The sequence below is a fragment of the Bos javanicus genome, chromosome 14, assembly GCF_032452875.1.
Source record: "Bos javanicus breed banteng chromosome 14, ARS-OSU_banteng_1.0, whole genome shotgun sequence".
Classification (NCBI taxonomy): Eukaryota; Metazoa; Chordata; class Mammalia; order Artiodactyla; family Bovidae; genus Bos; species Bos javanicus.
The window spans coordinates 49019578-49045737 of NC_083881.1; the positions used below are offsets into that span (position 1 = coordinate 49019578).

Consider the following 26160-nt stretch of genomic DNA (forward strand, 5'->3'; position numbering starts at 1 on the left):
CCAATTAATTTTGTCAATTACTGCTTTTTTATAACAACTATATGTGAGCCTTTATAATCTAAAGTGAAATGAGCCCTCATCTTTAGATTTTATAAATGTGAGCCCAAAGCTTCTATGTCATAGTCAGTTCTTATGTGTGTAATAATAGAATCATCTTTGCACAGAAAGTAGATATATGCTCTAGAATAATGTTATAACAACTCAATTCCCACCAGTTCAAGCTTAAGAATATCACTAAGAATAGTTTATGTATCTTTTCTATTATATATATGTCATCGATATTACATATAAAATTTAAATATTTTATATGTAATATTAAAATATATATAATATATAAAGTATATTTTTATATATGGTGAATAGATGTATATAAGAGAATACACAAAGATTTATTTTTTAGATCAATTTAACATTTGAGAATGTCAGGAACTTAAAGCTCTATCCTATTTCCTTCGTCCTTCAGAATGCTAACTAGCTAAACTGCTGCCTTTGATGGTTTCTGTTGGCCGAGGCAGAGAAAGCCAAATGTATTATAAAAATTTATATTGAAAACTCTTAATAATGAGTTTAAGCATGCTTTTTTGATGCCTGGGACTGTGTTGAATTGGTTTCCAAAGGCATTTAGAATTTTTCTTAAACCCTGGAGAAATGCCTTTTGAAATATTACCCTGATTTACCAACAAAACATAGCAATTATAATAGGACACATTGTAAAGATTTTTAATTTTCCATTTGTGATCTTATATTCTTTGGTGGTTAAGTCTGTAAACCCCTACTCTCAAGTGAAATTGGAAAGTTCTTAAGAAAGCTGTTGTTACAGAGTCTAGGGTAGGGGAGAATAATTACACATAGCTTTTTGATAAACACTCTAAATTGTGCTTCAAAGGACAGATGTGGCTTTAATAATCTGAAACATTTGCATTTTCAGATTAAACTTTGCTTGATTGCATTGTACTTGATATGTGTACTTGAATCTATATGTTAAACGTTATACTTTGATATAGCACATCTTGTTTGACTTTGTTCCTATGATCTGACAAGCTTCATTATATAATAAACTAGTTTAAATAAATCTTAAAGACATAAAAGTGTTCCTGACAGTAAGAAAAAATTTAAAGCACACAAATGATATATCGGTTAGATGTTCCAGAGAGAGTCAAAGTTTTTTCATTCAAATCTTTGAACATGTGTTTTGAATAAAGCTGTAAGGCATTTTCCAGTAACCAGTGTTGTATTACAAAAATGAGTAAAGTAAAACAAAAGGAAAACATGTTTCAACATTTTATTCAGTATTGTCACATATTGTTGCACATTTCCTGCTGGAAGTCAGTGTGACATTTGTAATGCTAATTTTCAAACCTAACCTTTTATATCATATAAAATATTACTGATATTATTGTACTTTTGTCAGACAAGCACAAATAGTGAACTACTCCATCAGAGTTCAAATGGGTTCCTAATAGTTTGTGTACAATTACATAGCAGCTCTGATGTAAATCCTTCATTATAATTTTTGAATTTTTATACTAAATTCCATGTAGGAATAACTGATAATAAGCAGGTTACAGAACATTTGACCCAATATTGTAGCCTTTTATACAGGGTCAAAACCAGGAAATAACATCACTATAGTTAAACTGGTTGTCGGAGTGGATGAAGTATTTGGGTAATATAATCTGGTGATGTAATGAAAATAAAAAGCAAGAAGTTTACCTAAAAGTAGGAAATTCCATGCTCTATTAATAGGCCTTTTTACTCTTTTTCTTTTATTTGAAAATTAATAACTTAGCAGACTCTGAAGTACAGAAATACATCAGGACATCTATTTGGCTATTTTGCTTTTCATAATAAACAGCTGTCAGGCGCTAACTACATAGCAGTAAAGGGGCAAAGTACTGAGCATGTACAAACAATTTTGATATTTAAAATGCCAAATTGGGGAGAGAGGTACTTAAAAATCAAGCTATGAACTAATTTAGAGAAAGATGGATATAATTTATTTGAATGTTATATTATATATTTTAGTAAAATATTAGCTTTGGAACCAAAGCTGCAGCATGTACTTTGTAAGCTATCATTAACAGCCATGTCTATGAAGGAAAGCTACCTCTTTTGAAATAAGGAAAACTGAAATTTAATATTCATGCTGGGGACTGTTCCCTTTTTACAATGTGAATTCAGGAAGTTGCTGTAAAATTTAAAATTGTTTTAAAATTACATTGTTTTGAATAATTGATAGCCTAAAATCAATGCAACACTTTAGCCTGTTCCTTTAGCAAAGCTGGGAGTTCTTATAATGAGGGTTTCCAGGTTGGCCAGCCCAGGGATGGGTATTTGGTTTCATACACTGAGTGTGGTCAGCAGCTGGCCAGGCTCCCTTGCACCACTCCGTGGGGTCCCCAGTCTGACCCTAAGGTTAGGAGTATTTACGTGAATTCTGTCATTGTTTTGTCTAGGAATTTAGACAGAATTTATGAGGAGTGAGGCAAAATACATTACTTCTTATTTCACTATCCCCCGAAGATAAAATATTAATGTTTCTTAGAAAACAGTGAACACGTCTTTTCCTCGGTGTTTGAGTTGGTTATACTAAATTTCATTTTTATATCCAGCTGTTGTTTTTGAGGATCTTATGTTCAGTCCACGTGAGGGAAATTGTGGTGGTCGGGTAGGTTTCTACCTAAGCTTTGTGGCACGTGGCTTCCACGATTCATGCCCTGCCTGGATAGACCCATGAATAGTTCTGAGGGAACGTATCTGAATAGCCAAGCCAAAGTCAATATCATGAACTCTGATTCGGATGATGTTTCAGCTTGCTCAAAGTTTGGTTATAGAAATTATTTCATTTCAGCTAATAGCAAGATGAAGAAGAGAGAGCACGTGTAAAATAAATAATGCCCTTATTTTACGGATGAGAAAGTTGAGGCTCAAAATGGGTTGACGTTTTGGGTTAGCAAATGAAGGATCCTACATTTAGTCAAATGAGGGTGTAATTGTGTGTTTAGTGTGTGACTTTCGGGCAGTGTCCCGTCTGGTTCATCATGCTGAATCCCCCATGCCTCCTTTACCTGGAATGATATTTCATACGTGCTCAATGAGGGCACTGGATAAATAAACAAAGACTAGAAGCAGGAGCCTGACTGTCATCTTTCTCTGTGGGTATAGACCTCTAGGCTCCAGACGTGTGTGTTCTTTTTGGGGGAGGTATACATGCATGTCTCTGAGAGATTTTTAGAGATGGTGAAAAGGAATTAACTCTTCCCTTTGTAAAATTTTGTTTGTGAACCTAAGATACAGTAACAGTTAACATTTTTTGTGTCCTCACTGTGTGGCAGATACTTTTGTAAGCATTTTGCATGCAGCAAGTCACTTAAGCTGAACAGCTCTATGAAGTAGATAACCATTGTCATCTCTGTTTTATAAAAGGAGATGACTGATGTACAGTGGAGGTTGAATAACTTGCCCAAGCTCCAGCTGTGACCACTGCAGTATACTGCCTCTTGCTATCTTATGTATTTCTTTACTGGTTTAAGTCATCATATGAAGGAGCTGTGACTGATCACAATGATTCTTCTACTTGGGCAGCTGCTAGATTGTTTGCAGAGATTTTTTGTGTATGTGTTCTCTGAATACTGGAGTTGCTTGGGAACAGTCTTATTCCTTGGGGGCCAGTTGTGATGACCCAGGGCATTGTTGAAACTGAGATATTTCTTCAAGGTACTCTCCTGATGAACTTTGTTTCCTTCTGGCTGTGAGCTTGGCTCTTTGGGAACAGAAAAGATACACACCCAATTAGGATCATTGTTATCCCTTGTACAGGAAAAAGGAGCAGTATTAGAAACGGGCAAACAGGAGGTATTTACTCCATTGATGGTAGGTTTGCTTTGTTTACTTGTGTATATTGTTTGTTTGCTTTAAGGTGAGAATCTGTTAGAGTATACTTTCATTATGTTGTTTTTATATGTGTTCAAATTCATTCCTAATTTAAAAAAACGAAGGAACATAAATCTGGACCTACAGACAGCCACTAAACATCTTGAACTTAGCACTGATGGGTTCAAGAATAAAGTTTGTGCAGGCAGTTTTTATTCATAGCCTGGAACAATCATATTCTCTTTTTTACCCATCTAACTGAGATTTATAGAGATAAGTTACTTAGAAGGAAAACTTCATAATGTTTTTTTTTTAACCTCAGAAAGTCCTTAGAGACCAACTAGATTGAAAAAAATCTGAAGCATAGAAATATTAATTGACTTGAGAGATACCACAAAGATTGCTGGTTCAGGTGTTCATTAGTTCAAGAAACTTTTATGGAATGCCTGCCATGGGGAAGGAACCTTAAGTGTTGCTGGAGGCACATAGACGGATAAGACAGTGTCCACTAGGGATTCATGGTCTTTAGAGGGAATGCATCTGAGTAAACAAATAATTATAATATGAACTGTTAGTTGCCTTAAAAAAAAGATGGCATTGATGGTCTGCCTCTACCTATGTATCACCTACGTATCTACCTATGGATATATGTGACTATCTCTCTTGATTCATATGTATCTACCTATGGATGTATATAAGTATTTATCTGTCTCTGTATCTCCTTCATACATATAAAGCATTTAGGACAGTACCTGGCACATAAAGAGCTCTTAATAAATAGTATTTGTGTGATCTTACTACCTATGATTCCCAGATTTTTCGTGTTTTATATCATGTAGAGAGAATTCTGCCATGACTGCTTGTTCACCCCTTCTGTTTGTGAAACAACGAAACCTTACTTAAAGTACTCTGGCAAAATTGTTAACTGCCTGGCTACTGCAGGGCCTTATAAATACTCCTGTATATATACTTATCTGGCCATCATTGAATTATTTGTTATGTAGTTTGGCCTCAGCTACAAGAAGGACTTATGTATATCAGGCACTGGATCTTACTCATATGTGTATGCTCAGGGCTTAGAATATAGTAGGCGATCAATGGCTGTTTGTTGGTTGAATTAGTGCATCTCACAAGGGTTCAGCCAGGTGCATGGTGAGGACATGGGGTGGAGAATGTAGAAAGATTAGTTGTCCAAACTGCTTCTTAGACCTTTCTTTGAATAAAAGCAATTCTGAAGCTTCCAGAATGAGAATGTCATGGTGTTGATTAAAGCTTGACTTGGTTACAAAGGCTTAGCTCTTAACTCATTTCTAGATCACGTGACTGACTCCTTTTATTATTTTGCCACCATGTGATGTCCCTGTAATCTAAAAGCAAAATTCTGCTCTAAAATAATATTTGTGGGACTTCCCTGACAGCCTAGTGATTAGGATTCTGCATATCCATTGCACAGAGTAAGGATTAGTTACTTAGTTTCCAGTTGGGAAATTAGTTCCCAGTTGGGAAACGAAGATCCCACACGCCACACAATATTTTGAACCTGATATGGTGTGTGTGTGTTGTGGGGGGGCTTTACTGTGTAAAATAAGAAGGCAATATTTAGAAAAGGAAAATTATTTTTTAATCTGCAGTCTGATCATACATTTGACTGAGAAGATGATTGCATTTAAGGATTTGCAGTTCATTCACTTATCAATTATTTATTGAACACTTACTATGTGCCGGCCACTTCAGGCACTCACCTAAACAAAAGAGACAAAGATCCCTCCCTGCTCAATACCTTTCTGATATTTTTAAAAAATGAATTCCTAACATGTAGCTAATTTATTTGACAAGAACTCACTAGTGTGTTATTAAAGTACATATTATATATGTATGTTGCCCATAATTCCACACTTGGTCTTTGTTGCTAAATCATGTCTAACTCTTTGCGACTCCAGGGATTGTAGCCCACCAGACTCCTCTGTCCCTGGAGTTTTCCAGGCAAGAATACTGGAATGGGTTGCCATTTCTTTTTCCAGGGGATTTTCCCCACCCAGGGATCGAACCCAGGTCTCCTGCATTGTGGGCAGTCTCTTTACTGACTGAACCACCAGGCAAACCTGTATTACATAGTTTCAACTTTTATAATATCTATACGTGATTGGCCACATTTTGGCACTATTTTTACTTAACTGGTATTCAGAAAAGACATGGATATCCATTTATTATAACTCTATGCTGACAAAACCCTAGCTTCAGAGACATGTGGATAACTTCAGTGGTCTGAATTTGATTATGCTCTCCATAAGGGGAACAATCAAAGTAGTGTATGGGGATTTCATAGTGTAACTCCAGTAAAATCAATGAGACTCTGCACACCTAAACACCTGTTCATGATTCAGAAATTCAGGCAGGCAGTTCCACTTAAAAGATCACTAAATCAGCAGTCTAAAAGCCTTTGGAGGTCATAGTTTTATCATCTCACATGCTTTCTCATTTAACTTTGTCATTCTACAAACCCATTATTACTGGTAAGAAAATTACACAATTCTTTCACCCCAGTTATGATTCTGGAGGTTTTGATGCTGTTTGAAGTAAGACTCAAAAACTAAATAAATTGGGGACTATGTTAGAAATATCACCAACTGGAACTTTGGGAAATATAGTGAACTGCTGGCTGCCCTCAAATATAAATTGGTTTAAAAAAAAAAAAAGATAAACTTTAAAACTTACGAGACTTGTGAACAAGCTGTGAATCTTTAATGGGTAAAAGCACTTATTTTGGCCTGTGACATTACAGTGACTTGAAATCCATTTGGAAAACCAATAGCAACCAATTAATTGCTTTCATTCATAGTGACTCTTACATTTTAGTTTTTCATGGACTCTGTCTAGCTTTAGAGTGTTTTAAGTTCTACTCCATTTTCAGAATTATATGTGCTGGTATTTTACCTTACACTTCTCCGAAGTTTTATTTTCTGCCATGAAGAAAAAATGTTAAATAAGGTAAAGTGTAAATGAGGCAATAAATGGCTATTTAAGATATTTTAAGGATCCTAGACTATTAACTATTTGTCTGTTTACTATAAATTATAAGTTAACTTCATCTACTCGTTGGTTAACAGCAACACGACTTTATATTTCAACAGTTAGCTTAAGTCAATACTATGCATTGGAAAAGCACAAACCTGCATTAACAGTTGGCCTTCACAACTAATCTAATAGTTTTGTCTTTTATTATATTTTAAAACTAGAATTTAAACATAGTTTTGGAAAGATTTATTTTCTTTTTAATGGCAAATAGTTTTCAATTCTCCATAAATGATTTTAATTTAAAATAGAATTACCGATGTCTATCATAATCAAATGATACTCTGCTCTTTCAAAATGAATTCTCTAGGTGCTAAATTCTATGTTCTTCTATGCTTCCCTGGTGCTGGATATACCAGGATATACCAGTACCAGGTTCTGCCTCGGTTAATACTACCTCATTAAATACATAATTACTTGTATTTTAAGTCTCATCTGATTAATTTTCTACAAATGTATTGTTAAAATTTGAAGTTTGGCAGCATTATTTCCTAGAATCATAGCCAATGGGAATGAAGGGCCTATCTGTATAATGTATCCAGCCCTTTCTGTTTACAGATGAGACCCATAGACGTGTAGTGAATATCCAACAGCAACTGCATACTGGGCTTTGATTTTGCCCATTTGGTTCAGCTGGTCACTTCAAATTGCTATTGGTGATATGATTAGATAGATGTATGTATGTTAAGAAGACTACAGTATGGTGGCTCTTTTGAATTAGACTAACTATTCATTTAAGAGATCTCTAGATTCACATGTGCTATACAATATTTACAAAAGTTTTCTGAGCAACTCAATAGTGCTTCTATTTTTGGAACCCTGTAAACAGTCTAAGAGCACAGCCTCCTGTGAGCCATTCTGTAAGCTACCAGATCATATCCCTAGGGAACCCCCTCTTTGACTGCCCCGCTTCCATTTCCTCACATCCAGTGATTGAACGTCAGGGTCGAAAAGGAACTTAAAAGTCATGTGACTTCAGGCAGTGCTAGAATTTGTCTTGAATTTAACCCTTCCTTCTGGTTGCTGCTGCTTAGTCATCAGAACCTCACGGACTTCCTAAACGGACTGCAATTTTTACTTCTCCAATTTATAGCCCATACTTCCCACAAATGTATATGCCTAACACAGAAACCCAAGAAGGCAATGGCACCCCACTCCAGTACTCTTGCCTGGAAACTGCCATGGACAGAGGAGCCTGGTGGGCTGCAGTCCATGGGGTCGCTAAGAGTCGGACACGACTGAGCGACTTCACTTTCACTTTTCACTTTCATGAATTGGAGAAGGAAATGGCAACCCACTCCAGTGTTCTTGCCTGGAGAATCCCAGGGACAGGGGAGCCTGGTGGGCTGCCATCTATGGGGTCACACAGAGTTGGACACGACTGAAGCGACTTAGCAGCCGCAGCAGCAGTAGCAACACACAAACAGATATTATATCCAGCTCAAAAACCCTTAATTGTCCTCCTTGTTTTAAGTAGTCACCACCAACTCTTTTCCTGAGCTATTCCATTCCCTTCCCCCCGTAGGTACTAACCCACTGCCCTTCCTGCTTTGACAGTCCCTAAACTCTTCTGTTTGGCAGTCTATAGCACTGCTCACCATTCCCATCGTTATAAATGTTGAATCTGAGCCAGCCTTGATGGCATTTTGTTTTGCTTTTTCTTAACCTTTAAAGTGAACCTACCAATATTTTAATCAATCTAAACTAACCTAAATTGTTTACCTTTTAAAGTAAAGCTACTCTGCTTTATCTAATCAGTCTCAATGAACCACTTCCTCTTCTTTGCATCAGTACTGTTTTGGGTGCATACTGTACTTTCTCTCTTCATGCTTTTTCTTCTTTTTTTTTCTTAGGAAAACAGTGTTTTAGCATTTCTGTTCTCTTCAGAGCATTTGAATAGTTTTCTTCCCCACTAGAATGAAAGCAAGAATTTTTGTCTCCGTTTTTTGTGTGTGTTCTGTCCCCAGATTACAGGATGCCTTGTAGGCTCTCAGTGAGCACTTCTTGCACGCATGCTGAGTTGCTTCAATCGTGTTTGACTCTTTGCAACCTCATGGACTGTAGCCCACTAGGCTTCTCTGTCCATAGGACTCCCCAGGCAAGAATACTAGCCTGGGTTGCCATTTCCTTCTCCAGGGGATCTTCCTGACCTAGGGGTTGAACCCATGTCTTTCTACTAGTACCACCTGAGAAGCCCAGACACTTCTTAGAGGAGCAAATAAGTATCCTCATTTCTAGATGCTGTACTGCATTAGTTTGAATAGAACACCCCTTGAAAAAATGTGTTTCCATGTGCTTTATTAAGATTTTCCTAAGTCATTCTCTTAGCAAATTTCTTTGTAAATATAGGTGCAAATAATCTTAAATGGTGAGAATTTTATTCTATCTAAGAAAGAAGAAAGAAATATGTCCATGCATGTTTCTTTGAATTTTGGGGGGGAATATAATAGAGGAGATACATATTTTTCTTATTATTTCTTTATGATTTGCTTAAAGATATACTAGGAAATATTCTAGACAATCTTCCCAAATAATATACTGAGAAATATTCCAGATGATCTTCCAACGTATAAACCTAAAGATGACCATTGCCAAAGTGAGTAGTTCCGACAAGATTTCTAAAATATTTTGAATTTTTTCTTAATCCCAACTGTTATTCATTTGAATATTGTAAAATAAAAGGTAGAAAACACATCTTAAAAGTTAACAATATCTTATAGGTTAATTAGATATTCAGGATATAATTCAGGTCCCATACCAGAATAAGAATTTAGGAATGGAAAACAATATCAATTCTGAATCATCAAGAAAGAAGGGGACTAAAAATTTCAAAGTTCTGGAGGGACACCCTGAGAAGTTAAAGCATATAATTCAAGGTCAGCTGATTAAATAGGATGTCTGTTGAGGTTCATCATAGATTGTTTAATTTTTAATCTAGAAAAATTTGCTATTACTTATAGAAATATAATACCATGTTTTATAAACTGTGAAAGAAAGTATTTTCCTCTTTCAAAAAAAAGCCATATGGTATAGAAAAAAAAGAATTTCGGCTTTTGGGGGGGGAGACTCAGATTTGAAGCTTATTAGATGATTGTATGGTCTTTCAGCCATGTTTCAAAATCTGGAAAATAAGCTTAGTTTCACCTGTCTAGGTTTGCTCTGGTGTTCAGTCAGGATTCCCCAAACTGTGTTAATTGTGCAGGTCCAGGGAAGCCATCTTTCACTTCTCACTTTCATGCATTGGAGAAGGAAATGGCAACCCACTCCAGTGTTCTTGCCTGGAGAATCCCAGGGACGGGGGACCCTGGTGGGGTGCCGTCTCTGGAGTCGCACAGAGTCCGACACGACTGAAGTGGCTTAGCAGCAGCAGAGTTCCATATAAAGGAAGTCATATAGTATTGGGTTGGCCAAAAATTCGTTTGAGTTTTTCTGTAAGATGTTAATGAACTTTTTGGCCAACCCAGTAGTAATGTTTTGTTGACTTCTTAACACTCATAATGTTTTTTGAGATCACCTGTTGTATTGATCCTCTGTTCCTTTTTATTGCTGAGTAGTATTCCACTGGTGGAGAAGGCAATGGCAACCCACTCCAGTACTCTTGCCTGGAAAATCCCATGGACCGAGGAACCTGGCAGGCTGCAGTCCATGGGGTCGCTTAGAGTCAGACACGACTGAGCAACTTCACTTTCACTTTTCACTTTCATGCATTGGAGAAGGAAATGGCAACCCACTCCAGTGTTCTTGCCTGGAGAATCCCAGGGACGGGGGAGCCTGGTGGGCTGCCATCTATGGGGTCGCACAGAGTCGGACACGATTGAAGCAACTTAGCGGCAGCAGCAGCAGCAGTGAAGCCCTAAGAATTCCATCCAGGCTTCTCTCTTCACAGCTTCACTTATACATAATTATACAGATTGAACATCCTTGCAAGGTTTGAAAAAATGTTTTCACTGATACAAAAAATGTTTGAATACCACAGAAATAATGTATATAAGCCATAAATGATCATGCACTCAAATTATAGCTTCCATGATTTGGTAGTACATGCTAAGTCTATTAAACATTGAATACATGAACCTCCTATTAATAAATTGTAACCTCTTGGGTCATGTGGACAAAATATCTTACAGAGGCATATATCTTATGTGGAATTAAACTCTGATGCAGGTATTGCTACAACCTGAGGTTTTAACTCGATTAATTTTTAATTTTTTTTTTTTTTGCTTTTGTTGAAATTGGTGCCATTAAAATAGGTCAGTGTGGAACTGAGCAGCGAGAACAACTATAAAGACAATTATGTGCTGTAAAGTACAAGAAAAGTAATGTGAAAATACCAACAGACCTTTGGCGTCCTTCAAAGCCAGGAATGAATTCTCAAGACCTTTAAAAACACATAAGAACTTGGAACAAATGATGGTGTTTAAGTTGACCAAGATACTATAACCATTCTTAAAAATAAATCCATATACTCTCTGGAAGTCAAAAGCTTATCAAGACCTCACTTATATCTCTGCTAACTAATCTAATAATGGACTCTTATGAAAAAGTTTAGGAAATGGGAATACATTTTTAAAGTATAGAGAGTTTAAGGTGTAATGTTAGTATTACAAAAGATTTACATTTCATGCTTATAACAATGTTTGGAAAGAAGAATCTTCTAATGTTCTTTCATTCTGTTGTATAGAATTTTTTTCTTTGCAAACATTCTATATTTGAAGATAATTTTGCAAATTTCATGAGAATGACACAATAAAATTGAACTCCGCCAGCTTCCACCTCATAGAGTTAATTAATGAGGAGTGCTACAGGATTTACAAATAATCCAATCCATCAAAGCACAGTGATAATAATATCAGTGTTGACTACATCAGATTGAGATTAATCAAGCATCAGTGTCTTGGGCTCTGGAAAAACTATTAAGTAACAGAGCATTCTATCACTGCAGTCGTGTGAATGCTGATGAAAGAACTGGTGGTCAGAATCCTCTTGTGGAATTAAATATGTCAAAACAACTTATACACAGTGGAGCTTACTTTGCATAAAAGCCAAAAACCTTGAAAAACTTAAAAGACAAACAGTCATACCATGGAAGTACAGTAGTACAAGTGGAATAATTTAAAACATTACTAGAAGACTATTTGAAAGTTTTTAGGCCAGCCAATTTGAATGACTGTATCCAAGGTGATATTCAAATATTGAGTAGACAATGTAGCAGACACCAATCAGTCACACAGGCACACTGTGCGGTACGTCTTGGTCCAGTGTAAGCGCACACACCGTGCAAAATTGTACAGGATGGAGAGGCTTCATAATGCATAGAAAAGTCTGTTAATGGCTTTTATGAACAGTGTAGGCTACATGAGACTTTCAACTTTATATGTTTATGTATTGGAATATTTTATATTCTAACATTACTTCTAAACTTTATTTTAAAATAAATCTTTTTAATTAAAAAAGAGAAAGTAGACCCCAATATCCAGATTGCAGAGTACCATCTTAGAAGTCCTATCCTAGGCTGAAGCCTAGGCATTTATTCACATTTTAATAGTAACCAAGGTGATACTAATAAATAGAGGAGTTTGGGAATAACCAGACTAGACACCCTATTTCAGCTTAACTCAGATTGGATGACCAAGTTGAGTAAATTCGCTTGCAAGTAGAGATTTCTCTTACTCAGAAAAAGAATTAACTTGGGTAAAGGGCCAAATGTATATACACTGCAATAAAAATTATCTCAGTGCAAACAGCAATCCATAGGTATTATGTAGTCAAATTTATCCAAATCAATTGCCTGTTTATAGTTTGGGTACTTTAGAGATTGGCAGTCTTTTCTAGCTGACACTGCAGTAGGTACATGACTCTGTGCAGGTGTTTTGAAAACCAAGTTCATTTTAATGTGTCTTTAGTAGTTACTGTTGATAGAGCTGATGTGGCTTTCCCAGGGTGCCAAGCCCACAAATGGGTTTCACGTCTTGAACTAGCTTTCAGCTTTATCTGAGACACGTGATGACACGTGATGAATTGTCTGAAGGCAGGTGTGGAACAGGTTCACTGAGATATCTACATGGGGCAGGGGGGTGGTGCATGCACGCGCGTGCACACGCGCACACACACACACACACACACACACACACTCTTATTAGCAAAATTGAGAAACGGATCCAAAATCATGGAGGGGATTTTTGTTTGATTTTGTTTTTGTGTTTTGCCAGTGAACACTGAACCAATGTGACTGCATCCAACTTTAGGTTTAGAAATGAGGGATGAAGGACTTGTAAAACTCTTAGGATGGCTAATACTCTTTCCAAACACCCACTGAGATTTTTCGGTTTTGTTTGTTTTGTTTTCCGTTAGCCTAGGTTTGTTAAAACTCTGTTTCCGTACTGATATATCTAGAGCGTTATTAATGGTGATACGACATTTTATATGTCAGGCTCTTGAAATGATTTAGGTAAAAGAGACATTAGTTTCCTCCGTTTCAACCAAAATGATAAATTCTTACGTTACATCTGTGCTCAAGGAAATGCCACTAATATGGTCTCATTTATATAAATACTTGTCAGGTGACTGCCTAATTTTCTAAGCATCTGAGCCTTCTCCAAGCTTGCCAAGGCCACGGGACTTGGAAGTTTCTTTGTATTTCAGTCTATGGCATCAAACATAGCTTCCCCCTACGCCTCCACTCCATACAGAAAAGCACATCAAAGGAAAGATGCCATTGTCTGTGAACTGTCTTAGATCTGTCAGAATAAATCAATTATGGGACTGAATTCATTTGAGGTACCATTTCTTCCAAACAAGAGACAACCCCTCTCCCCTATTTCCTTCTCAGAAATGTAAATATATAATATATATTTTGTGTGTTTGGTGAAAAGATACCAGTAAAGTGATAACATCTGGCTGGAGAGAAACGCTGCCAGCTAAGGAATGGTTTCCTCTCTGCGGGTCTGACCAGAGTCTGATGCTGTGCAGATGTGCGCCCAGGCCTGACTGTAAAAGTTATAAACATTGTCATAACATTGTTCGACTTCTCTAGTATTTCCTGTCTTCTGCTTAGCACTTTATTACTGAGTCTGGCCTGCCGCCAAGTGAAATGCAGGGAGTTAGGGCCTCTGGCTTGAAATTTAAAACAAGTCCAGAATTCATTGGGTTTAATTTGATATGCGAACTCCGATAACTCACACTTGTTAAAATAAAGCCGCTTACTATTCAAGTTAGATTTACACAGCTTTGAGAGAACACGGGAGAAGTGGCGGGGGGACACACATTTTTCAAGACTTTAGTATTGGCTTTTAGCTCTGGGTTTTCGAGGTGGGGATGGGGGAGGGAGGAGGATGCTGAGTGAGGAACAGCTGATTCAGAAGCTGGACAGCTTACAGCAAACTTGTGTTCATTTCCTGTATTAGATGCAGTTCCCTGGGCACAGAATGGGTCTTTCTTTCAACACTTCTGAGCACGTTCTTTCTCTTGGCTCATTTTCAGATTAGGAAGGCCGCATGAGGCTCGTTGCCTATATACATCATAACAAAACGGTGAGGTGAAAACAAACGAATGGTACAACCACCCAGCTGATTTTCTGCACAGGGTATCTTCTGCCAGGGTGGACCAGAACGTCACGGAAGCAACAGCATGAAGACACGTTAACCTGATTTTCCCTGTAATGTATACATGATTGATTGGCAATTTTTGGACCACAGGCTGTGGTTAGGATTACATCAATCAGGAAGCAGTAACTCTGGAGGGGCTTCCCTTAAGTGACCCAGTGTTTATTGGCCAAAGTGGTTGCATTTTTGCTGTCTGTTCCTTTCATGTGTTCATCAGTCCCATTCTTGTTTGACGTGTGGTATCCGTGCATGAGATAGGTCATTTTTTTTCTCCTTTTATCCCCGTTAGTCACTTAAAATGTAAAACGATGCACTTGGTACAACGTCTGGTACACAGAAGGCACCAGTTTTAAAAAAGGAATGAATTTTGAATGAATGAGAGATGAATAGGGAAACAGGAGTATGTTTAAGTCTGCATGCAACCGAATTTAGCTTTGATGCCCTTCAGAAGTGGTTCGGATCCCTCTGTGAGTTAATGGCATGCCAGACGTTTACCTGGAGAGCATCACTGACCTGAATAGAGCTCTGCACATATAAATATATCAGTTAACATCAATATGCAGTTTTTAACTTCCTTCCATAATTGTGTTACATCATGTAATCCTAATAAATAAAATTAAAAGTAAATATATGAAAAGGAATAGGCTAGAGGAGGAATTTGCTGGATGCAAAACATCCTCTATGTTCAAACACACCACACTTTCAAGGGTAGTAGGACAAATTTCATCTGCAATGTGCCATCCAAGTTCTGATTACGATCTCTATTGTTTGATGGGTTTCCATAATGGTCTTGAACGTATATAACTTACTGTGCTCCCCAAAGCATGTGTTATGGATCCATGAAATTTTTGTAAGGTCTGAATATTAGAAAACTGTCCCGAGGCTCTGCCGTTAATTTGTTTTTCTTGAGGCGGAGGCAAGAATGAGACACATGAGAGCAGAACCACTTTTCCCTGCTCTGTTTTTTTCATGTGTAATGGCTGTTGAGGATGCATGGGTGACACGCGAGTTACAGTTCGTAACTCCAGAGCAGAAAAAATGTTCCTGACACAGATTTTCCAGGCAGCCAGATTCTAAACTTATAAAACAAAAAGGTAGAAAAGAGCAACATACGTACTGTGACTTTCAAGTTCAAGGTTAAAAGTTGTTTTCAAAAGAGAGCATTAGCTAGTGATTTCTGTGGACTCGGTCCTCACAAAATCATTGGCGCTTAATTGTATTATCTAATTTTTGGACACGGAATGTAAGGCATTTGAAAGTTAAATAGCGTGAAGAATGAAAAGCATGTTCAAAGCATTTAAGATGGTCAGCAAGGCCTGTGCCGTTCACAGCAGCTCCTGCAGACCTAGAAGGATTCTAAATACCAATCATCTAATCACATCGGGTTTGGAATTCAGTTTCTGGCTCCACAGCACGATCAGAACAGATGTTTCCCAGGCTGCATAGGTGGGTGCAAGAAATGAATTTCAGAAATAACTCACTCAATGTACAATCAGATTTTGGTAAAAAACTTTGGACCCGTACTTCTCAGAATTCTCCATTACACACAGGCATTGGAGAAGGAAATGGCAACCCACTCCAGTGTTCTTGCCTAGAGAATCCCAGGGATGGCGGAGCTTGGTGGGCTGCTGTCTATGGGGTCACACAGAGTCGGACACAACTGAAGTGACTTAGCAGCAGCAGCAGCAGCAGTGGCTCAGAGCTAGATATGCTTGTCGATAATAGTTCATCACATTCCCATAGACTTGTTTTTTTTACACAAGAAATTTTCTCTCTTTTTTCCTCTTCCAAGTGTTGTGTGTGTGTATTTTTTTTTTTAATCACATATTACTTTGGCATCTCCGAGTGAAGACAACATGCATTTTATAGTATTATGTGTGAAGTTCAAAGTATTTCCTGTTATTTGGGACTGCTGCTTTGACCGTTATTTTTCTTCCAACAGTCTGATGGGAACGCAGCATTAATTATGTATGCCTTTATTGGAATGATCAAGTGAAACAACTTGCTGGTGTTTACCGGTCTCCTTTGAATATTAAGTAGGCAGATAAGAAAAGCTCACCTTAATATTGATGCTCTTAATCTCTGGTAGCCTGTTACAAAAGGGATATGTGGCAAAGAATACGGACGAGAAATCATGAAATCTTGGTAGGGGGCCAGCAGACCTGGAGCTGGCTGCTGAATTGGTAAGAATGCAGCTTTCTGCTGTCAGAATCAACATTACTCAGACAGTTGCAGAAGCTCTGAAGCCTTTGGATCTGTTTGCAATGAGAGATTTGTTGTGGATTTTTAACAAGGCTCCTGTGTGTGTGCCATGCTTAGTAAATATTGGCCTTCAGGGTATTTTGCAGTCACGCTGAATGGACTGTTAGTTTCCCCAAACTGCAAAGTGAAGAAAATCCATTTTCCTGATTTTGTTGCCACTGAGATTGCATCATAAGTTTTGCAGTACAAAAGCAAAATTAAATCTAGCAAAAAATCTTCAGAGCACTGGAAAAGCGATCAGGAAAAAGCATAATACCTGTGATTATATAAACGAATGGGCCTCGAAAGAATCTATAGAAGTATTTCATAGTTAAATAATTCAAAATAAAGTAGCTGAAACATTTTTTTTAATGGGGGAAATGAATAACATATGAGTATTATGACTAATGTAATCAGTAACCTTTTTCAATATTATGGTATATTGAACATACTTTTAAAAGCTTACCAAAATTAATTTTATAAAAAGTAAATTAATCAGAAATAACCATGATTGAATATATGTGAACCTCATCCTATCACCAAATGTTTTCTTCTTTTATATATAAATTCTATTCTATGGCAGGTTTTCCTCCAGCAAATGAGACAATATTGGCAATTATTTGTACTCTAATGCCTACCCAGGTGGCTCAGTAGTAGAGAATCCACCTGCCAATGAAGGAGATGCAGATTCAGTCCCAGGGTCAGGAAGATTCCCTGGAGAAGGAAATGGCAACCCACTCCAGTATTCTCCCCTGGGAAATCCCATGGACAGAGAAGCCTGGCAGGCTGCAGACCTGAGTCAGATATGACTTAATGATTAAACAACAACAACAACAACAAAACAACAAAAATATGTACTCAAGGATTACTTGATATTTTTTAAATCGATATTTAAAAGTCACTTTCAAAGGGTGATCACGTTCCATTTGGTCTTTAAGAAAGAATTTCAGGACCTATCACCGTGGGTCGAAGGCAAACTAACATTAGAGGTCTAAAGGTTTTCTTATAATTGTTTAACTGTGAAGAGATCCTAAAAATGAAGCTATCTGACAGAACTAGGGTACTTATATACTTTATGTTCTTTCAGAAAATGATCAACAGTCTTATAGAAAACACACAGTAGGACCTAAACACTCAAATTTGTGATATGTTGGTGATGAAGAGAGGTTATTTAGAGACACACATTTGAGCATGGATTTTAGAAACTTTCTCTGGCCTACATTTTCTTCCAGAGGCCTCATGCATGGAAGAAGAACCGGAAAGAGGGTAGTTTTCCATATGTTGTCCATTTGGCTGTCAGCGCTTGTTCTGACGAAAAAGGAACAAGGTCTTGAGTGACTGCTAGTCTGTCTTAAAGTATGGTAATGAGGCTAATTAGGAGAGATGAGCGCCCAGCTAGATTTGTGAAGGCAATTATCCATCTAGCTTTTGTGCCATGCTTTATCTTTATCAGATCCCTCTTCTCTAATTTTGTCATTTCTCAAACATCACAAGAATAGTGAAAATGTCTAAAGCAATATGATCAGTATGGTTGGTAGAAAAGAATAAAATATACTAATGAAATTCTGTGAACCTGCTTTATATTTGGACTCTTCCAAAATAAAGATTGGGAACATAGCTAAGATAGTTCTTGCTTGTAGTGTTGTTCTTTAGTTTACAGAAATGAAAATTAATTGGACTTTATTATTATGAGTCTATATATCTTCTTTGGTAAGTGAACAGTATTTTGCTTGGTCCTTTTATGTTAGTCATCATGGCAAGTTAGTAATTTAGTGTAGTTAAAAGGAAAAGACATCAGAGGCTTGCAAAGCAAGCATAAAATGTATTCTCTTTTATGTGATTTAGAAAGTTGAGACATTTTAGTCTCTGTTTTCAAAGGTTTAATACATTTTAACTTTGACAACAATTATGAAAGTAAACTAATGGACTCAGATCTCTACATAGCGATTTCATAGCAGATGACATTGAACATACGTTTCATTTGTTCTAAGTATTTAATCACAGAAGTTAACAGTTAAAACACTTGTTTTTACAAAAAAAAAAAAAAACTGCCAATTTATTTCTGAATAGCGCTATTGACATTTCTTCTGAGATATATAAAATATGGCCTTCTAAGAGCATCACATTAGTTCTAAAGTGTAACTAATTTTAGCCCCCTCGCCTCAAAAGAAGAAACCTAGAGTTATTGAAGATTATGCTAAATGTTTAAAAGTTTACAAACTCATAGAAAAAGAGATGAGACTTGGGTTTACCAGAGGCGAGAAAGGGAGAATTGCAGGAGGGTGGTCCAAAGGTACAAACTGCCAGTTATAAGATAAGTAAGAACTAGGGATGCTTGGAGAAGGCAGTGGCACCCCACTCCAGGACTCTTGCTTGGAAAATCCCATGGACGGAGGAGCCTGGTAGGCTGCAGTCCATGGGGTCACTAAGAGTCAGACACGACTGAGTGACTTCACTTTCACCTTTCACTTTCATGCATTGGAGAAGGAAATGGCAACCCACTCTGGTGTTCTTGCCTGGAGAATCCCAGGGAGGGCTGAGCCTGGCGGGCTGCCGTCTATGGGGTCGCACAGAGTCGGACTGAAGCGACTTAGCAGCGGCAGCAGCAGCAGCAGGGATGCTTACAACAGGACGCTTCCAGTGAACACTGCTGCCTGGTGAAGGGATAGGAAAATTGTTAAGAGAGTCAGTGAGAATTTTCATCACAGGAGATCTTTTTTTTCTTTTTTCTGTTTTTGTTTTTATTGAATCTATATGAAATGATGGATAGTTAGAGGAACCTTTTGTAGGAATCATTTCACAATATATGTAAACCAAACCATCATGCTCTGTGCCTTAAACTTACACAGTGATGTATGTCAATTACTTCTCAATACAGTTGGGGGAGGGGGATTGGCTTGAGAAAAACAAGGGTTGGCTTAATCAAATAAAACCCCAAACTGGGTTTGATTGGGAATTGTTTATGCCCACATTGCATCTTGGGTCTTGGGCATACATTAAATTACTTTTAGCATATTTTATGATAATTTTTATTACTTCTCTCTTTCATACAAAAGTTCATCAGCCTGTAAGCCTCTTATAGACATAAAGGAAGAATTTGCGATACAGTTGTTTCTGTTTTGTAGAATTAATGGAAAATCTAATAAGCCAAGAACAACATATAGGCAGATAATCCAAATTGCCAAACAACTTTCCTACATATGAAATTCCAATCCCTTCAAGTAATTCAATAGCAAATCAGAAAAACTCCATTTTATCTCATGTTTCAATGATCACAAGGGAGCAGGTATGGGACAAGGGTGTAGCAAAGTAGGTTTGATAAAGAACTTGTAGCAGAACTCGAACTTGGACTTGATCAAAATCCGACCAAAGCTGAAGGACTTAGAAGTGACTCAAACTTGAACACTTATGTGAATCACTAGGGGACCTCATTAAAAATATAGATTTCAGATAGAATTGTAGACCTTATAACTAGTGGTTCTAATTCAGTGGGTCTTGGATGGGGTAAAAGACACCACATTTTTCAACAAGTAATCCTGGGTCATTTTGATGCTGGTGCTATGATGGACCACACTTTGAGAATCTAGCTCAAGAGATTTACCATCCCGAATAACAGGGCACGGCTAAGGGTTGAAAATCAGGAGGAAAACTGAACCTGAAGCACAGGAAGACATTGCAGGAAAGCAGAAAGGAAGACTGAATCTGCAACCTCATAAACCACATTCTACTGGGTTGAAGAATTTGCATGCATACTCAGTCACTTCAGTCTTGTCCTACTCTTTGCAACTCCATGGAGCCCTGCCAGACTACACTATCCATGAAATTCTCCAGAAAAGAATGCTGGAGTGGCTTGCCATGCCCTCCTCCAAGGGATCCCCAAAACCTGAGTCTCCTGCATTGCAGGCAGATTCTTTACTGCTCAGCCACCGAGGAAGCCCTAAAAAGGATTGAAGTATAAAAATAAAGTGGAATTACATAAGGTCCAATCTATAATTCTGCTTTGTCAGAATGAGATTTTATTATCCCCATAACTGGTTCATGATTGTAATCCATAAACTAGTTCTAGCATTTGGGGATTCTCGAATAGGCATGGATAGAGAGAGAATGCAGAGTAAGAACGCAACTGGGAGGATGCTTACATCAGGGACTGAAAAATATAAGTGATTAGAAACCATGCCACAAGCGGGGAACCAAGAATTTTAGAGGAGAAAAAACAAGGAAACTAAATTGATGCAAGATTCTTTCTCCGAACTGAAGCAGCCTTCTGCCTCAGGCCCAGGTCACTTTTCCTGGTTGTTTTTGAAACAGGAACCAAACTCAGTACAACTCCGTGGGGTCTTGCAGGTGGGAGCAGGTAATTAGAAGCAGCTGGTGCAGGTGAAAAACGTGAGATTAGAGGAAGCAATCTTTTTTTTTTTTCTTTTTTCTTATTTTGGTTTGATAGTAAATAAAATATTTTCTTATGGGGGAACGAGTAATAAACATATACTAGTAACGTATACACGGCACATTGCTTTTTATGTAAATAGTATTTCTACAATAGCTTGAAACACTTACCTGAGTGTTTTAAACATTCTCACTATACACATCCATAAATTTTTAACGAACTCTATAAAGGAATACTTGGCAAAGGTGAAACAAACTGCAACTCATATACCCACACCCAGCATCACAACATCCACATGTGTGCAAGCCCAGTGGTCATTTTACGGCAGTTTCATCCAAATTCAAAATTTTAAAGTAGCATTTGAAAGGAAAAATATTGCAACAAAGAATAGTATTTACTTAATGGGAAAATCATCATGATAAATATATGCATCCTATATTCATCCTTTATAAGTTAATCCATGAGTGAAATTGAGGTTAATAACTTGCTGCATTTTATATGAAAAGCTTTATGCATTGACATTTATAGGTAAATCTCTTAAGTCTGTAGTGGCAGTGTAGCAGTAATATATTATTTTAGTGATTTCTCTCTGGTGACTATCTCTCTTTACATAAATTTAGTCTTTTGAAACAGCCATGTTTTGAAAGAAAGATTATCTGTAAGTTAAATCAGTGACCTCCTTTTCTTGAGTTTAGAAATTGAGCTTTTAATTCTTGTCAGTTCTTTACTGAACAAAATTTTGCTTCATTTAGTTAAAAGTCAGTTTCCCACCTCCTAGAATTCAATCTAGTACATAAAAATAAACTCCATTTTTCATTGTTTTTGTTCCCTTAAGTGAAAAAGGGATTTTGATGCAATTTAATTCCAACATCTCTGGACCACCTTAAAGAGGAATGTGATTTCAGGTGCATGATTAGAGAGTAGAGAAGGTTTCAACAGGACTCCCTGTTGAAGGGAAATTTGGGAGATAATGGAGAAAAGGTTAAGTAGAAAGAGAAAATAAAATGTTTATTTAGCTGGTGAGGTTGGTTATGAGAGCATAGGGGCAATAAAGCAAGTTACCTGGCTTAGAAGAAGTGCTGGAAGCCACCACGTTTTAGCACTGAATGCTTCTTGAAATCTGGACTGTTCGCCTAGGCTTTGAAGGTTACAGCAGGTTTTAGAAGGTTGAGAGGAGGGCAGAAGACAGTATATGAAAATGCACTGAGCTGGGAATGTACAACATCTGTGTGAGAAACTTGGAGTAAACTGGTTTACTTGGAGGGTTCAAGGAAGGGAATCTGCATGTGTGCATGCTCAGTCATTTCAATTGTGTCCGACTCTTTGTGACCCCATGGACTGTAGCCCATCAGGCTCCTCTGTCCATGGGATTTTCATGCAAGAATACTAGAATGGGTTGCCATGCCCTCCTCCAGGGGTCTTCCCAACCCAGGGATCGAACCCATGTCTCTGGGCATTGCAAATGGATTCTTTACCACTGGGCCTTAGGGGAAGCCTCTCAAGGAAGTGTAGGGGATGCTAATTGAAAAATCTAGATTGTGAAGAGCCTTAAGAATGTGGAACAAGTAATTTTTGAATTTATTGATTGACTTGTGAAAAGATGAAAGGTGAACAAAGAAGTGGTAAATGTTAAGATTGTCTTCAGATAATTAATCTAGAAATGGTACTCTTAGTGGATAGGAAAGTAATAGAGCCACACAAATAATGAAGAAGAGGAGGAACCAGTTGTTGATAAACAAAGATTTTCTTTGAACAGTTATTGGGTTTTGAGATGATTTTTTAAAAGCATGATTTAATTGAATAGTAAGCACTAATGATTTGCAAAACATTTTTAAATGACCCCCCAAGAGTGTGTCCTCTGGCCTTTATTAGCTCATGGTTTAATGGAAGTAGCCATATTCACCAACACTACAGAAAACTTATACTTTGAAAATGTTAGAACTACCAGAAAAATGAAATGAGAGAATGTTGGAAAGACAGATCTTTCTTCTTAAAAGAGGAGGTAGAAGTGTTTTGTGCTGGACCTAGAAAGATGGTTAAGAAGAACTTAAGTTGGCTTCATTCTTCATTCATTCATGGATTTAACAGAACTTTGTAGAGCATCTGCTCTATTGCAGGTACTGTGTTGGACACTAAACAGGGTGATTTAAAAAAAAAAAAAAAAAAAAGCACAGTCTCCATCAGAGAAAATAAAGACTGGCAAGTACAGAGTCTGAGTGAATGACATGTGATCCCAAGTGGATAGAGCTAAGGAGTGAGGATGGAGGGAGTTTGTAGAAGATTAGATGGTAAAGATCAGCTAGAACAAATGGGGAAGGGAGGTGGGTACTCAGTCACATTGTTCACTGAATGATGGAGAACTTTAAAAGTTTGGGGAGATGGGGGGATCTGTATTTTAGATTTTGAAGACATCATAGAGATACACTAAAGTCAGAGATAATCTAATTTACAATATTTATTTACAGAGAGATTGCATTTTAGATGATCATCAGTCACAGGAGGTATGAGCTTTCTAACTCTGAGTAACAGAAAAAGACTGAAGTCTGAAATCATAGTTATAATAACTATCATTTATTGAGTACTTACCATTATCTAAGCATCGAATTAACTCCTTTACTCTGTGAAACAACCTGACAGGTACCATTATTATACCCTTTTTACAGATGAAGTAATGGATCAAAGTGAGTTTAAGCAACTCACCTAAGGTCACACAGGCCAACTAGGGTCAGATACAGGATGTGAATCCAGGCTGGCAGGCTCCAGTAACTCCAGATTATGAAGGCAACTCAGACAGAAAAGGCCTGGGATAACTAATATCAAAGGACTTGAAAGTTATCATGGCAAAATTAAGTGCTTATGGGAGCTAAGCGGGTTGTCTAAATGCCAAGGCTCAGAGGTCCTGTGGGGAGGTGCCAAATACAGTTTCTAAAAGAGGCAGTCATAACCACCTCCACTGTGTCTTGCCATGAGAGAGAATGAAACTAGCAACGTTGGACTTTACAAGTTCCAAGAAGACCTAGGGGGAAAAATGGATTTATGTGAGATCACCCAATTTTTAAATAGTGATAGCTAGTTGAAGTTTTCCTATTATAAGACCTTGTGTGATCTACCTTCCTCCTACAAACACATCAACAAACAACACAGGCTACACTGCCTAGATTGAGTTGTGTGCTCATCAGAAAGAGAACTCTGACAGTAAACCCTTTGAAATCTTTACATACATTACGTATATATTTGTGAAGCCCTCTCTTTCTTGTCAAGGACAAAAGTTAGAGAGTTTTCAAATATAGAACTCACTACAGTTTGCAATTTTAGGTGAAAATTCCTACTGACTTGTCTCCCACATTTCTGCAAACAAAGAGAATATGAGATGTATGTTCTTCCTTCAGAAAATCAATGGGTGAAAATGTTTTGTTGCTGCCCACACTGTGTCATCCACTCAGAGAATTTGATTGTTTATATAATTCTGGTGAATCTAAGTCTGACATTTGAAGTCAGTCTTCCAAGTTTTCAAATATCGACATGCCTTGCATCTTGTAAACTCAATAGTGAACTTCACTCCAGTTATTTCTATACAATTTTACCCAGAAAAGTTAAAATATTAGTGATCCTATGGGTCCATTCTTTGGCGTTGTGAACCATGGTAAGAAACTTGTGCATTTATGAAGAAGTTTAATAATAATAAAAAGCTATAAAGTTGTGTTAGTGCTTCAAAGGGAATAACATCAAAAACTTGTGGAGAAAAGCCACAGGCTACAATCAACCTCAAAACACACACACACACACACACACACACACACACACACACTTGGTTGGGAGACCTATTTTGGTAGAACGAAGCCTGGTTCACCAAAGAAGAGGGATAATGAGGCCATTTTTCATTATTTTCCCAGAGGATTTTAAAATAGTTACCTCATAAAATAAATAGTTTAAGTTTCCACATTACTTCTGCCTTTAATCTGTGCCTCTGATGCAAATAAATGAGTGGGGATTTTTATACTCCCAAAGGTTTATACAGAGGCAAATATGTTAAAAAGCATCCAAGGTGAGTATAACTTCTTGCTCCAAACAGGAGTTTACAAGATGCTCTGATTGACAGAGGGAAGACGCTTTATTAAAATGAATCTATAAGTAGGTTTGTTTTTAGATGCATTGTTCAAGCAGAGGCTGCACTACCCAGTCATATCGTCATAGTGATATGGCTCTCTAACCTGGACTTGGTCTAAGTGGAAAACTTTAAAACTGAACTGGGCTGCCCAGTGAAATATGCATTTGGAATGTGGGTTCCTATGGAAGAAGGTTGGACCCAAACTGCTTTTGATACAGACACCAGCAAGTCAGGGAAGGTGTTGAAGATCAGTACTAAGCTTTGATAAAATTAAAAACCCATGTGCTAAAATTAGACATCATTTACTGTCCTTGTTAAGAGGCAGCTGAATGAACCTAGCTATCTAACTAATAAACAGAAAGAGTCCACCTTGGTGAAGCTCTAATTACAGCCTCTGAACCTTTCAGTAAGTTTACAGCTTAAAACATCTGAGTGATTCTGCCTTTTGAAAGCCATGTGAAGTTAGAAAGGCGGCCTAATTAAAACAAATCTTGGATAAACCACTTCACGGAGATAGAAGTTTGATGGTTGGATATATCAAAAATTGTTACCAGATGTTGTGCCGAGGTCTTAACAGTTTAAAGATCATGAGGGTTTTTTTTTTTTTTTTTTAAACAAAGCAAAAATATTCTAATTGAAGTTGTCAGCAGGAGTGAGACTAATATGCCTGTATTTGATTAAATAATAGTTTATTTAACATTCAGTGTGGCCCAAAATTGGCCAAGACAAAAGTCAGAAAACATTTTAGCCAGAAGACTTGAAAAGAAAAACACGATGGACTGACAGCACTATGTAGGTAACTCAGGCACTGTGGTTTGATCATGTCAGTTTTGAAACCATTTGCCCATCATCCTCATATGCCATACCGAACCTCAGAA

General features: G+C 37.4%; 1 protein-coding gene and 1 long non-coding RNA gene across 10 annotated transcripts in view; both read left to right on the forward strand.

Annotated features, from left to right (window-relative positions):
• LOC133260607 (uncharacterized) overlaps window positions 1-25891 on the forward strand; it is an 89163-nt gene extending 63272 nt beyond the window's left edge. The window contains exon 2 of the long non-coding RNA XR_009740888.1: window positions 11196-25891. This is a non-coding gene — a long non-coding RNA (uncharacterized LOC133260607). The remainder of the gene's footprint in view (window positions 1-11195) is intronic.
• TRPS1 (transcriptional repressor GATA binding 1) overlaps window positions 1-26160 on the forward strand; it is a 279210-nt gene that overhangs the window by 217065 nt on the left and 35985 nt on the right. The window lies entirely within an intron of this gene.